At 40.4% G+C, this 15,633-nt stretch overlaps 1 pseudogene; it reads left to right on the forward strand.

Moving 5' to 3' along the window:
- LOC129563416 (protein NipSnap homolog 2 pseudogene) overlaps nt 1–15,109 on the forward strand; it is a 29,302-nt pseudogene extending 14,193 nt beyond the window's left edge.
- Nucleotides 15,110–15,633: the final 524 nt, after the last annotated feature.

Genomic DNA, 15,633 nt, shown 5'->3' on the forward strand with positions numbered 1-15,633 from the left:
TAGGTTGGATTTTTTATTCTTTCTTGGGGCTGTTGGTAGTTCCTCTCTTCCACTGAAACACTCACAAAATCCCATGTTACTGTTTCAGTCCCACCAGTTGATCTTGGTCATACCATTTTGGCTCTTAAAACTAACTTGTGTCATGTTTTCTGCTTTTTAGAGTTTGAAAATACATGAGTTTTACTGCAAAAACCACCCTATAGTGGGCTGGTTGTCAATGTATTCAATGGACTTTTCACTTTCCCTACCATCCATAGACTTGTTGCACTATGGAGTGTTGACCTTCTCAAAGGTCAAAGCCCAAAGATTTCTGACTCTACCTGTCTCACCTCCTGGTCTACAATATTTTTAACAAGGAGGTTTGTTCACTGAATGTGGCTACTCCCAGAAAGGAATCATCTTCTCTCAGACATGTTCTGGGTAATAATCAGGAATTATGTACATCTGTTTTGAAAATTGAAGGTTCCACCCTGATATTTCTGGACATAATACTTCTCTCTTTTCCCTAATGGCAACCTCAGGTCAACCTGACTGGTGCAACTTCTTGGTGGCAACCAGATTAATAGGAACCTAGAGAATCCAAACTTAATTCTGGTGCTACCATCTTGTTCTCTTGTGGGTTTTACATGGTCCAATGATGGCCTAAGGATAATGGTCACTCAGTTGGGTACACTGCTTGCCAAGTGACCCTTATAGGCCAAAGTGGTAGACATAAACAACCTCTGTATGCCTTAGAAAGGCCCCAGCTTCTGCACTTTCCATGCAAAATATCTTCCAGCCTCTCTGGATCTCTTTACTCCTAGCCCCATAGTTGATACTCAGTCTTTCCATAGACTGGATGAATGCCATCTAGATGGTATCCTCCAAAAACAAGGATTTACTCAATTACTATAAGTAAAGTTGGAAATGTGGGCTGGCCATGAGGACACTCTGGCTATGCAGCACTGGCAGCCTGTGCCCCTGACTGAAGTCTGCCCCATCTGGTGGGCTCCAAGGATTGTAAACAACAGCAGCTTGCCCAGGACTGTATTTCTTTGTGAAAGCCAGGCACTAACTTGCCTCCCTCCCTAAAACACAGTGCTTTGAACCTTATAGATGGTCATAGGAGATGTAAAAGTGTTGAAAGAAATACCACTTCTAGATCATGTAGTCCTCAGACAGCTGCAATGACCTCTCCAAAATAATGTTACTTCAGGGAAAATTCTCAGAGGGAGAACTGACTTTTTATTTATGGGCACCCTCAAGACAGTTTTCCCTACAAAAGGAATTCTTCAACTAAAAAAGACAATACACATTTTCCCCCTGACTTTAGTTGAACTGATTGATGACTCACTTTGGTGCTGGAAGGTATTTAGGTCAGTCTCAATCCACAGGCCAGTTAGTCTGGAGGACAGAATCTTCCTAGACTTCCTTCCTCCTTGCAGGCCAAGATGGAATCTGTCCAATCACTAATACATCTTACTGCACCTGGATTAATGCCTCAGGCCAAGCAATTCAAGGAGAAACCACTTGACACTTTCTACAGTAGACACGGATGGTTTATGGGATTTATTTAGCTAAGTGGGTCTGAGCCTTAGATGCACGATTAAAGCAAGCACAGCAGATGGCCTCATCCTGTTGGTTGAAGTTTTGGTGAGAGTATCCTTAATTAAATGCTGTGTAAGAGTAATTCGAAGATTCAGTCCCAGCTTCTCTCAGCCAGATTAAGCAGAGTGGCCCCAGCTTCTGCTGGCATACTCATGGAAAAATTCACCAGAAACCAAGACTGTAAAGAAATGAGTAGGCAGTTATTAGTACAAGACGATATTCTGTGGGTCCATCTTGATTTTGCATGTTTTGTAAGTAGAGGTTCTGACAATCTCTGTTTCAGATGAGTTTTCCAGGGATATTTTTTGTTTGTACAGCAGGCAGCCTTTGGAGATAGAGATGGTGTCTCCCTTTACAGCAAAAGGCAGCCAGCCTTACTATATATTATAGAAGATTCAGAGTCCCTATCCTCCAGGCTCTTCTGTCACACCAACCCGCTGTGAATGCTACTGTCATCCAGCCTTCTTTGTGTTGCCCTGCAGGACTTGGGGTTTAGGAAACCAATGCAAATGCAAGTGTACTCTGACTATTGCTCTTGCCAGGACTGATAAAGTCTTATGATTCTAACCCAGGGGTTTTGTGTCTTCATCAGCAGCCATGAAGCTGACTTGAAAGACTGTAAGGATGGTAAAACTTCAGACCCTTTCCAACTCTTAACAGCTATCTAATGGTTTTAGAAAAGGCAGAAGAACCAGAGATCAAATTGCCAACATCCGCTGGATTATGGAGAAAGCAAGAGAGTTCCAGAAAAACATCTATTTCTGCTTCATTGACTATGCCAAAGCCTTTGACTGTGTGGATCACAATAAACTGTGGAACATTCTGAAAGAGATGGGAATACCAGACCACCTGACCTGCCTCTTGAGAAACCTGTATGCAGGTCAGGAAGCAACAGTTAGAACTGGACATGGAACAACAGACTGGTTCCAAATAGGAAAAGGAGTACGTCAAGGTTGTATATTGTCACCCTGCTTATTTAACTTATATGCAGAGTACATCATGAGGAACGCTGGGCTGAAAGAAGCACAAGCTGGAATCAAGATTGCTGGGAGAAATATCAATAACCTCAGATATGCAGATGACACCACCCTTATGGCAGAAAGTGAAGAGGAACTCAAAGGCCTCTTGATGAAAGTGAAAGAGGAGAGTGAAATTGTTGGCTTGAAGCTCAACATTCAGAAAACGAAGATCATGGCATCTGGTCCCATCACTTCTTGGGAAATAGATGGGGAAACAGTGGAAACAGTGTCAGACTTTATTTTTTTGGGCTCCAAAATCACTGCAGGTGCTGATTGCAGCCATGAAATTAAAAGACGCTTACTCCTTGGAAGGAAAGTTATGACCAGCCTAGATAGTATATTAAAAAGCAGAGACATTACTTTGCCAACAAAGGTCCGTCTAGTCAAGGCTATGGTTTTTCCCGTGGTCATGTATGGATGTGAGAGTTGGACTGTGAAGAAAGCTGATCACAGAAGAATTGATGCTTTTGAACTGTGGTGTTGGAGAAGACTCTTGAGAGTCCCTTATACTGCAAGGAGATCCAACCAGTCCATTCTAAAGGAGATCAATCCTGGGTGTTCACTGGAAGGACTGATGCTAAAGCTGAAACTGCAATACTTTAGCCACCTCATGCGACAAGTTGACTCACTGGAAAAGACTCTGATGCTGGGAACGACTGGGGGCGGGAAGAGAAGGAGACGACAGAGAATGAGATGGCTGGATGGCATCACCGACTCTGTGGACATGAGTTTGAGTGAATTCCGGGAGTTGGTGATGGACAGGGAGGCCTGGCGTGCTGTGGTTCATGGGGTCACTAAGAGTTGGACACGACTGAGCGACTGAACTGAACTGAATTGAATGGTGATCTGGCAATTTCATTATCAAATACTGTGCTTAATTATCAAATATTAATTCTGTCATTGATTTCATGATCTTTCCAAAGTAGAACCATGCATTTTGTAGTTGAAGAACCAAAATGTGAAACAATTACTTCAAACTAAAATATTTTTAGTATCAGGATAGATCAACACCAGGTCATAGATCAATATAAGGAAATGACAAATGCAGTAATGTTTGGAATCATATGCAGGCTGTTAAATTACCTTACAGTATCATAATACATTCCAGCTGCTGTGGTCATCTCTTTTCCTCTTCATGTACTTTTTCTATTTATGCATATAATTAGCATAATTAAGTGGAAAAGGTATTGGGTGGGATATCAGGAAACCTGAGATCAAATACCAGTTTTGCCAGTTACTGGTTACAAGACCTTGGACAGGCTTCCTCCCACTACTCTAGACCTTAGACTCTTCATCTCCAATGTTATCGCAGCACTGTTTATAATAGCCAGGACATGCAAGCAACCTAGATGTCCATCTGCAAATGAATAGATAAGAAAGCTGTGGTACATATACACAATGGAGTATTACTCAGCAATTAAAAAGAATACATTTGAATTAGTTCTAATGAGGTGGATGAAACTGGAGCCTATTATACAGAGCGAAGTAAGCCAAAAAGAAAAACACCAATACAGTATACTAACGCATATATATGAAATTTAGAAAGATGTTAACGATAACCCTGTATGCGAGACAGCAAAAGAGACACAGATGTATAGAACAGTCTTTTGGACTCTGTGGGAGAGGGTGATGGTGGGATGATTTGGGAGAATGTCATTGAAACATGTATATTATCATATATGAAACAAATCACCAGTCCAGGTTCGATGCATGATATAGGATGCTCGGGTCTGGTGCACTGGGATGACCCAGAGGGATGGGATGGGGAGGGAGGTGGGAGGGGGGTTCAAGATGGGGAATACATGTACACCCGGGGCAGATTCGTGTCAATGTATGGCAAAACCAATACAATATTGTAAAGTAATTAGCCTCCAATTAAAATTTAAAAAACAAATAAATTTTTAAAAATAAAATGTGAATTAGGGCGGGCAAAATGAATGGGTTTTGTTAGATTATTTTTTACGGTTTTTCCCTAATACTTGTTTTCAATGAATGGTAGAAAGGACTTATAGCCAAGATGGATAATTATGAGGGTTTTTTTCTTTTTCTTTTCCTATTTGCTTTAGCAGAAAGTTCAGACACTGGAATAAGATTTCCACAACCGTCTACTTGTCCTAGCCCTTCTGAGCAAGATTTGTTGCAACCCTCCTTGAATTAGGGTTTACATTCCAAGGAGGTAACTCCTATGAAATGAAAGAGAGGAACATTCCTTGCACAGAAGGTCTTTTCATTTGCTGTCCTCACCACACACAGACATCTTTCCTTTGGCCAGCCTACTACACAAACAAGAAAGTTAGTTGATTTCCTACTCAATACATGACACAACCTTGCCAAGGTCAGGGTGCCCTTGCCAGAGCTGGCTACAGGAGGAACACACATTGGCTTGAACTATCATAGGATTTTTCCTGGGCACGGTGGAGCAGCTAGAGACAATGAGATGGTCAGTCTCATTGGTTCATTCATTAATCAGTATATCAATTAAAGTCCTTAGGACCTACTACAGCCAACCACTGGGAATATACATGTTATTAATAAGACCATGTAACTGCCCACAAGGATGCCACAATCACTTGCAGGAGGCAGATAAATCAACAGATAATTATAACACATCTGAAACTGGTGAAATTATAGAAGGGAGTTGAAACTGGTGAAATTACAACCATCTATTCCGTGGGAGCCGTAGAGGACCCCTCAGAGGAGAGAACGCTTGAGCTGAGACTTTGAGGCAAAGAATGAGAAGATATTCAAGCAAAAGAGCATATGAAAAGTAAAAAGGATAGGTGAACTAAGATAGAGAGTCAGATATTTCAGTATGACAGGAACATAGCTTTACGGTTGCAGGTAGCAGGAGATGAAGATAGAGAGGCAGGTAGGAGTATTTTAGGGTAAAAGAGGGAGAGGGCTTTAAAAGATTTGAAACACTAGAGCCTGTTTATATGCTGAGTAGAAGGAGTTAACAGAAAGGGTAAAGATAGAACAAGGGAGACCACTGCTGAATCAAGATCCTAGGGAAGTTAGGAGATGTTTTCTAGACATAAGATGAGTAGAAAGTTGTGTCTGAGGTTGAAAATAGAACTCTTTCTCCTCTTAGAAAGGAAAAAGAGAAGATAGGTGCAGACGAAAGCAGGTTTGAAAGAGAAGTATGGAAAGCCAAGAATTTAGGCATCTGAGCCCTAGGAGCTAGAGAAAATATAAGGTTCCTGCAGTCTGGGTGGTCAGCAAATTACATGCTTATTCATTCAGCCATTCCTTCCTTCAGAAATAGTTGATAAGTACAGAAATACAACCATTAACTAGAAGCTGATTCTCCTTCCAAAGAATATACAATCCAGTTCAGATTTTAAAGGCACAAACCTTGGTAGGAAGAAAATTCTTAGTATATGTTCGTAGAATGAATAATGAATAAAATAATAAGTTTAACAAGAAAGGTAGAAATGAAGTATAATTAGAATAGAAGGAGAAAGGACTATTTTCTAGGCTTGTGTGGGCCCGGAGAATGGGTGGATCTGAATATACAGAGCCTGGGAGGGAGTGGGAAAGGTCAATCTATGCAAAAAGAACACATGAGCAAAATTCTGGAGGTGAGAAAGGGTAGGCGCTAAGGCAGGGAATAGCAAATCTTTCTGAAGTGATGTGAAGCAAAGTAATATTTGGAAACAATAACACAAGTCTTCCTTTCTTCGTGTTTCTTTTGGCCTCCTACACCAAAATTAGTGGTATTTATTGTCTTGGGTAGAAGACAAAATACTTCAAGAGAAGCCAGCATTAAAGTAGAAATATGTGGTAAGGAACAGAAAGACAGTCCCAGAGGGAGCCCCAGAGGGAGTCCCAGAGGGAAGGAAAGAGAGCATCCTAAATTTTCTTAAATCCAGATGCAGGTGGCAGCAGTTGTGAGTGGATGATTAGACCTAGAAATTCCTAGCAGCTCAGACAGAGAGCACACAGAGTGGTCTGCAGAGAACTAGGGACCAAGGAGCAGAGAGAACACATACATTTTAGATGTGGATGCTGCTGAAAAGAGATCCTGTGTTATTATTTTCAAAGTCTGGCATCGCATCCTACACATGAATATGACACCTCCTTTTAGGTTCTAGGACAACATAAAACACTCGTGTTTCCTAGCCCTGACATCTATATTATCTTTGGGGAAAAGGTAAGGATTGCAAGAAACAAAAGAGATCTAAATTTGATTGAATTTTAATCCAACTAAGCCTAAGAAAAATCCAGAAGGGACTGAATTTAATTGGATTGGAAAGAGCTTACTAACATCAGTGGAAATTCAGGTTGCTTATAGGGAAATAAAATTCCATTTTTTTACCCCAAGTTTATGACCATAAAATTCAGATATAATTACAAGTAAATAAAATTATGACTCTAAGCACAAGATCTTAGTTTCTAAACACATTTTCTAATACAAGGGTTTTTTAAGGAAATGATTGATTCAAATATGAGCAGAAAGGCACAAGGTGAGTCTGGTCTGGGATATATTGCTTTCCCAGAAAGCAAGAAAGCTTTCCAGGATCAATGAGATTGTGTCAGAGGATACTGGAACCAAACTGAAGGGCCACCCATAGTTTAAGTATAAAAACTTAAGCATCAAAGAGAATAATGATTGAAGTTGACTGAAAGATATTCTGTATGTAAAGAAAATCCACAAGTTTATAATGATATTGAAAAAGAGGAACCAAGAAAAAAGTAATTTATCATCATTTACGGCATTCATTAAATCAATTCTTTACATTGAAAACTGGCAATAGAAGGAGAGAAGTAAGAATGAAAGGAAAGAGACAAGAATATTTTCAATAAATATTTATACCAACCAAATGATCTGAGTTAAACAGAAAACCTCTATTTGATGGACTAACGATAATTACTTATGTAGAAGAAATGACAAAATTGAACATTAGCTATTTTTGAAATCTCTGATGAAATTATTGATTTAAGCAAGAATTATCAATGGCTATTGAAATCATTAGATAAATTGGTGATTAGAAACAGAATGTTCTTATGGCAGCAAAGTAACACCGTGTGGATTTCGTCCTGGTCATAAGGAGAAAAACCTAATTTTACCAAGGAAGATTCAGTGTTCATCACCTTAATCCTGTGACCAAGCTCTAAATCACTAACAGTATATACAGAGATGATACTTTCTACTCCCACATGTTGCTCCTTGGAAGGAAAGTTATGACCAACCTTGATAGTATATTAAAAAGCAGAGACATTACTTTGCCGACCAAGGTCCGTCTAGTCAAGGCAATGGTTTTTCCCGTGGTCATGTATGGATGTGAGAGTTGGACTGTGAAGAAAGCTGATCGCCGAAGAATCGATGCTTTTGAACTGTGGTGTTGGAGAAGACTCTTGGGAGTCCCTTATACTGCAAGGAGATCCAACCAGTCCATTCTAAAGGAGATCAATCCTGGATGTTCATTGGAGGGACTGATGCTGAAGCTGAAACTCCAATACTTTGGCCACCTCATGAGACGAGTTGACTCACTGGAAAAGACTCTGATGCTGGGAAAGGTTGGGGGCGGGAGGAGAAGGGGACGACGGAGAATGAGATGGCTGGATGGCATCACCAACTCTGTGGACATGAGTTTGGGTGTACTCCGGGAGTTGGTGATGGACAGGGAGGCCTGGCGTGCTGTGATTCATGGGGTCGCGGAGAGTCGGACACGACTGAGCGACTGAACTGAACTGAACTGAACTGAACTCCCATATGAAGTACCATGACAAGGTAATCTTACTGGGATAGTTTAGGCTTAATCTAACCAAGTCTTTAGAGTCTAGTTTCTATTAGGTTACAGAAAGTACAGAGGCTAGAGTAGCACTGCCCTCCCCACATATATATGTTGCCACATATATAATTCAAAATTTTCTAGTCATCCACTTTAAAAAGTAAAATGAACCAATAAAATTAATTGTAGTAGTTAAAACATTTTTAATCCAGCATACCTCAAATACTATCATTTCATATAAGCAATAATAAAAACAATGATAACCAAATAATTTTTAAATTAAATACTTTTTAAAGTATTAATGAGATCATTTATACTCTTTATTTGTACTATGTCTTCTAAATTTGGTATGGATTTCACACTAGAGTTCAGACTAACTACATTTCAAGTGCTGATTAGGAGCTGGTGGTCACCATATAGGACACCATAGGCCTAGAAGAAAAAGCTAAACAACACTGTGAAATTTAGTTCTATGTGTCAACTTGGCTAGGCTATAGCAGCCAGATTGCAGCTAAACACTGATCTAGGCATCACTATGGATGCATTTTATAGATGTGGTTAATGCCTACAATCTCTTGACTTTAAGGAAAAGAGATTATCCATGGGATAATGTGGATGGGCCTCATTTAATCAGTTGAAAGGCCTTAAAAGCAAAACTGAGGTTTACTTGAAGGAGAAACTCCTGCCTAAGAGTGTCTAACCTGCCAGCTTGCCCTTCAAATTTCAGACTTGCCAGCCTACATAATCCCATAAACCAATTCCTTGTTTCATTCAATTCATACATTTCATATATAGACACACGGTTTTCACACACACACACATATGATATTTATATATATAGTCTATTTTTATATATAATCTATATCTATATATTATAAACCAGATCTAAAAGGTATATTGGAGACAACTGTATATTTTCTTAACATAGACTTCTTGAATAATTAAGGAGCTATTGTCAGTTTTACAGGTGAGATAAAATAAACTTATCTATGGAGGAAAACATCAATATTGTCTAGAGCTATGCCTTTTGAAGTAATAAAGGATTAGATGTCATGATAATGATGGATTATACTCTATTGACTAAATCTACATGAAATCATCAGTTCAGTTCAGTTCAGTTCAGTCGCTCAGTCGTGTCCGACTCTCCGCGACCCCATGAATCACAGCACGCCAGGCCTCCCTATCCATCACCAACTCCCGGAGTTCACTCAAACTCATGTCCACAGAGTCGGTGATGCCATCCAGCCATCTCATTCTCTGTCGTCCCCTTCTCCTCCCACCCCCAACCTTTCCCAGCATCAGAGTCTTTTCCAGTGAGTGAACTCGTCACATGAGGTGGCCAAAGTATTGCAGTTTCAGCTTTAGCATCAGTCCTTCCAATGAACACCCAGGATCGATCTCCCTTAGAATGGACTGGTTGGATCTCCTTGCAGTCCAAGGGACTCTCAAGAGTCTTCTCCAACACCACAGTTCAAAAGCATCAATTCTTCGGCGATCAGCTTTCTTCACAGTCCAACTCTCACATCCATACATGACCACGGGAAAAACCATAGCCTTGACTAGACGGACATTGGTTGGCAAAGTAATGTCTCTGCTTTTTAATATGCTATCAAGGTTGGTCATCACTTTCCTTCCAAGGAGTAAGCGTCTTTTAATTTCATGGCTGCAATCAGCACCTGCAGTGATTTTGGAGCCCCCCAAAATAAAATCTGACACTGTTTCCACTGTTTTTCCATCTATTTCCCATGAAGTGATGGGACCAGATGCCATGATCTTTGTTTTCTGAATGTTGAGCTTCAAGCCAACCTTTTCACTCTCTTCTTTCACTTTCATCAAGAGGCTTTTGAGTTCCTCTTCACTTCTGCCATAAGGGTAGTGTCATCTGCATATCTGAGGTTATTGATATTTCTCCCAGCAATCTTGATTCCAGCTTGTGCTTCTTCCAGCCCAGCGTTCCTCATGATGTACTCTGCATAGAAGTTAAATAACAAGGTGACAATATACAGCCTTGACGTACTCCTTTTCCTATTTGGAACCAGTCTATTGTTCCATGTCCAGTTCTGACTGTTGCTTCCTGACCTGCATACAGGTTTCTCAAGAGGCAGGTCAGGTGGTCTGGTATTCCCATCTCTTTCAGAATGTTCCACAGTTTATTGTGATCCATACAGTCAAAGGCTTTGGCATAGTCAATGAAGCAGAAATAGATGTTTTTCTGGAACTCTCTTGCTTTCTCCATGATCCAGCGGATGTTGGCAATTTGATCTCTGGTGCCTCTGCCTTTTCTAAAACCTGCTTGAACATCTGGGAGTTCATGGTTCACATATTGCTGAAGCCTGGTTTGGAGAATTTTGAGCATGACTTTACCAGCGTGTGAGATGAGTGCAATTGTGCGGTAGTTTGAGCATTCTTTGGCATTGCCTTTCTTTGGGATTGGAATGACGACTGACCTTTTCCAGTCCTGTGGCCACTGCTGAGTTTTCCAAATTTGCTGGCATATTGAGTGCAGCACTTTCACAGCATCATCTTTCAAGATTTGAAATAGCTCAACTGGAATTCCATCACCACCACTAGCTTTGTTCGTAGTGTTGCTTTCTAAGGCACACTTGACCTCACATTCTAAGATGTCTGGCTCTAGGTCAGTGATCACGTTATCGTGACTATCTTGCTCGTGAAGATCTTTTTTGTACAGTTCTTCTGTGTATTCTTGCCACCTCTTCTTAATATCTTCTGCTTCTGTTAGGTCCCTACCATTTCTGTCCTTTATCGAGCCCATTTTTGCATGAAGTGTTCCCTTGGAATCTCTAATTTTCTTAAAGAGATCTCTTGTTTTTCCTATTCTGTTGTTTTCCTCTATTTCTTTGCATTGATCACTGAGGAAGGCTTTCTTATCTCTCCTTGCTATTCTTTGGAACTCTGCATTCAGATGTTTATATCTTTCCTTTTCTCCTTTGCTTTTCACTTCTCTTCTTTTCACAGCTATTTGTAAGGCCTCCTCAGGCAGCCATTTTGAAGTCATAATGCTTAGTAAAATGAAGAAAATAAATCCAGCCTTTATCCCCATTGACATAAACTACATTATCTTTCAGTCAGTTCAGTTCTGTTGCTCAGTCGTGTCTGACTCTTTCTGACCCCATGGACTGCAGCACACCAGGCCTCCCTGTCCATCACCAACTCCTGGAGCTTACTCAAACTCACGTCCATCAAGTCGTGGATGCCATCCAACCAACTCATTCTCTGTTGTCCCCTTCATTAGCTTTAGCATAACAAATAATAATTAATAAAGTTTTAGTCTAATATTTAATAGAACTTCACAGCATAATAAATTGGTCTTTAAAAATTAAATGAGAGGGAACCTAAGGGTGCAATGCAGTTTGCTTTCACTAGCTGAGGGACCAGAATGCATTCTCCTTCCAGAGCATGAAGAGCAATGACCCAGAGTTATAGGAAGTGATGTGGATGATTCAAAATGTGAGTTTTTCCCACTTGGCCCCTATCTCCACGTGACACCCCAGAACACTATGCCTCAGAATGATGACTTTTTACAATCAGCTATAAAACCAATATTTTGGCTTTTCGTGTTGTTTTCTTAGGAGTACAGATGTTACTGGTCAAGTAACAGTATGTTCGTACAAAAACTCTCCCGTACAACTGAAATGACAAGACATTTTTCCTTCCTTTCTATCATTAAATTGTAATGAAGTGTTGATAGTCTTTGCTGTCATGGTTACTGTTATTACCATGGTGATAATCTATACATTCCAAAAGAAGAAAAAGCCATATCAGCCCAGTGTATAGCATTATTTTATAAAAGTCCTCTGTCAGAAGTAGAAGGTAAGTTTACTTTTCAACATAAAATCTAAATAAATACTTGTGTACCTACTATGCACTTAGTTGAGTGTAGAATACTTTGTAATTTGTGCATAAAATAAACTACTCAATAGTTTGCAAGGCATTCTGCAAAGCTCTTTCACATATGTGATCCTATCAGAACCTCATGGAGACCCAAGTTTGATCCGTGAGTTGGGAAGATCCCCTGGAAAAGGGAACGGCGACCCACTCCAGTATTTTTACCTGGAGAATCCCATGGACAGAGGAGCCTGGTGGGATACAGTCCATGGGGTTGTGAAGAGTCAGATACAACTGAGTAACTAACACAAACACACACCTCATAGGACTCTACAGAGTTTGTAGTTTAGTTGTTACTAACTTCATTTTGCAAAGTTGGAATGTGGTAGACACAACTGGGTGCCTACCTGACATCCATTCATTCCATCATCCCAATCTCATTGCTAACAAAATCCTCAATGTGTTCAAGAGAACAGTTACCCTGCTTCAGTCCAGGTATTCGTTTTCCCTAGTCCTGCTGTAGGAGGATGTGCTACAGTTCAGACTCATGTCTCATAAAGTAGAAATCTGCTAGGGCTTCTGGGACATCTTTTTTGGTTGAATGTGTTGGTTTTTGCTTAAAGGAACTAAAGTACAGCTGAATCTCTCCTCCATTCTCCCTTCCTGCTTTGTATGTGATTGTGAGGACTGGAACTGCCATAGCCATTATGTGACCAAAAATGAAAAGAAAAAATAAAATACTGGTTCAGCAGCCTATTTTTGGATTTTATTGTGTAAGACTATAAACCCTTATTTAAGAGACTAATGAAGATAACTTTTCTTTTATCTATAGCTAAATGCAATCCCAACTGAAGCTGAGATAAGGTTTAAATGATATTCCCAAGATAACACAAACTATTAGGAACATGCTGCTGTTGGTCGTTAAGTCTTGTCTGATTCTTTGTGACTGCCATGGACTGCAGCATGCCAGGCTTCCCTGTCCTTCACTATCTCCCGGAGTTTGCTCATACTCATGTTCATTGAGTCAGCGATGCTATCTAACCATCTCATCCTCTGCTTCCCTTTTCTCCTTTTGCCTTCAATCTTTCGCAGCATCAAGATCTTTTTCAAATTTGTATTGTTTTAAGTCACTAAATTTGTGGAAATTTGTTAAAGCAGCTGGAGGAAACAGTACAAGGGCTTCTTGCTGTTATTATTAAGCAGAGAGCTTGACCTCTATTAGACCACAGTCTATTCTGAGTTAGCTTAAGAAGAATAAAACTTCATTTTTTAAATAAAATATTTTACAGTCCATTTTCCATTCATTCAAGTTTACGTCTCCCACTTTTTTCTCAATCAGTGATATTTGAGTGTTCTTCTAGGTGATTCTCTGGCTATAGATTTCAGTGAGATATCAAACTCTCTGGGTTTGCTCCCTGGATATGACATTTCTTTTATTAGCTAACCATGGCATATTTAATAGTTATTTGTACATAATTTAAGAGACCTTGCTTAGAAACCAAAACATGTTTATTCACATTCATGGTTCATTCATTCATACATGTATTAAACTAATGTTTTATTAAGCATCCACCAAGCGTCATAAAGTCAAGCAAAAATACTTAGACCAAACAGTAATAAAAGTGATGCCTGACCCTAGAGGCTCCTGTCATAAGAGAACCGTGGCCTCTTCATTTTCATGAGACTATATATTTTCAAGATTGCTGGGAGTAACATGAATAACCTCAGATATGCAGATGACACCACCCTAATGGCAGAAAGCAAAGAGGATCTAAAGCCTCTTAATGAAGGTGAAACAGGAGAATGAGAAGGCTGACTTAAAACTCAACATTCAAAAAACTAAGATCATGGTATCCGGTGCCATCACTTCATGCAAATAGATGGGGGGAAATGGCAACAGTGAGAGACCTTTATTTTCTTGGACTCCAAAGTTACTGCAGATGGTGACTGCTGCCATTAAATTAAAAGAGGCTTGCTGCTTGGAATAAAAGCTATGACCACCCTAGACAGTGCATTAAAAAGCAGAGACCTCGCCCGCGCGGTGAGAGCGAGGCACCTGAGCAAGACCGAGGCTGGAGGGCTGCGGGGTGGCCTCGGCCTGCAGCTTTCTGCGCGGGCCAGCCCCTGCCGCCTCCTGCCCCAGCTCCGGAAACTGACATCTCCCAATAACAGACCTCGAGAGGACAGCTGGCTAAAACCCTTGCTTGTCCAGAAAGCTGACCCAAGGAAAGATGCTCACTCTAACCTCCTAGCCAAAAAGGAAACCAACAGTCTGTACAAATTACAGTTTCACAATGTGACACCGGAACGCCTAGAAGCATACAACAAAATTTGTCAAGAGGTGTTGCCAAAGATTCATGAAGATAAACATTACCCTTGTACTTTGGTGGGGACTTGGAACACGTGATGTGGAGAGCAGGATCAAGCTGGTCACCTTAGGAGGTATGAAGGAGGCTATCCAGCCCTCACCGAGGTGATGAATAAACTCAAAGAAAATCAGGAATTTTTGGAATTCCGTAAGGCAAGAAGCAACAAGCTTCTCTCGAGAATCAGCTGCTGGTGGTGTTCAGTTTCTGGAATAAGCCCATCCCACGGTCCAGACCAAACGTATATGAACTCAGATCCTGCCAGTTCCGAGCAGGAACTATGTTTCAATGGGGCAATTACTGGGCTCGTGCTCTTCGCTTCAGACAGGATGGTAATGAAGCGGTTGGAGGGTTCTTCTCCCAAACTGGTCAACTCTATATGGTGAACCATCTTTGAGCTTACAAGCATCTTCAGACCAGGGAAGATATACTGAATGCTGCATGGCATAAACATGGCTGGGAAGAACTAGTATATTATCCAGTCCCACTTATTCAGGAAATGGAATCCAGAATCATGATCCCACAGAAGACCTTGCCCCTCCAGTGAAGCGAAGGAATGGAGATGTGCCTACAGAAGTTTATGTGACAAGTGCTTGTCATCAATCAATCTGAACTGTGTGAGAGAGAAACACTGAAGTGCAAACTGTTGTATATAGCCTGTCAGAGACCTCTTTTCTTTAAAATTTGCATAATCACAAGACAGGAAATTATTACACTTTGGCTGATTGTAACAGTGCTCTGTAGTCCTCTGAAACATCCCTAGGTTTATGGAATTGTGCTGTATAATATCAACAACAATCCACCTCTCCCCCCAACACCCCAGGAAAAGAGAGCCCAACTGAAAACTGGAGTCATCTCCAAGTAAGATTCTAACCATGGGGGGAAAAAATTAGCCATTTCTTTATAAATAGCAATTTTGTTTTATAATTACAAATTGTTAAGAAAAATTTTTTGTATCAGGAAGAAATATAAATTTCAGCATGTTTCTGTAGCATTTTTTTCTGAGTTTCAGACTAGGAACAAATTATAAGTGTACTCAATACCTGGAAATGTTTTACTTCACTCTCATTTTTAATGTCG

The sequence above is a fragment of the Moschus berezovskii genome, chromosome 9, assembly GCF_049115385.1.
Source record: "Moschus berezovskii isolate FMDL1 chromosome 9, NW_MosBer_1.0, whole genome shotgun sequence".
NCBI classification, from domain to species: Eukaryota; Metazoa; Chordata; class Mammalia; order Artiodactyla; family Moschidae; genus Moschus; species Moschus berezovskii.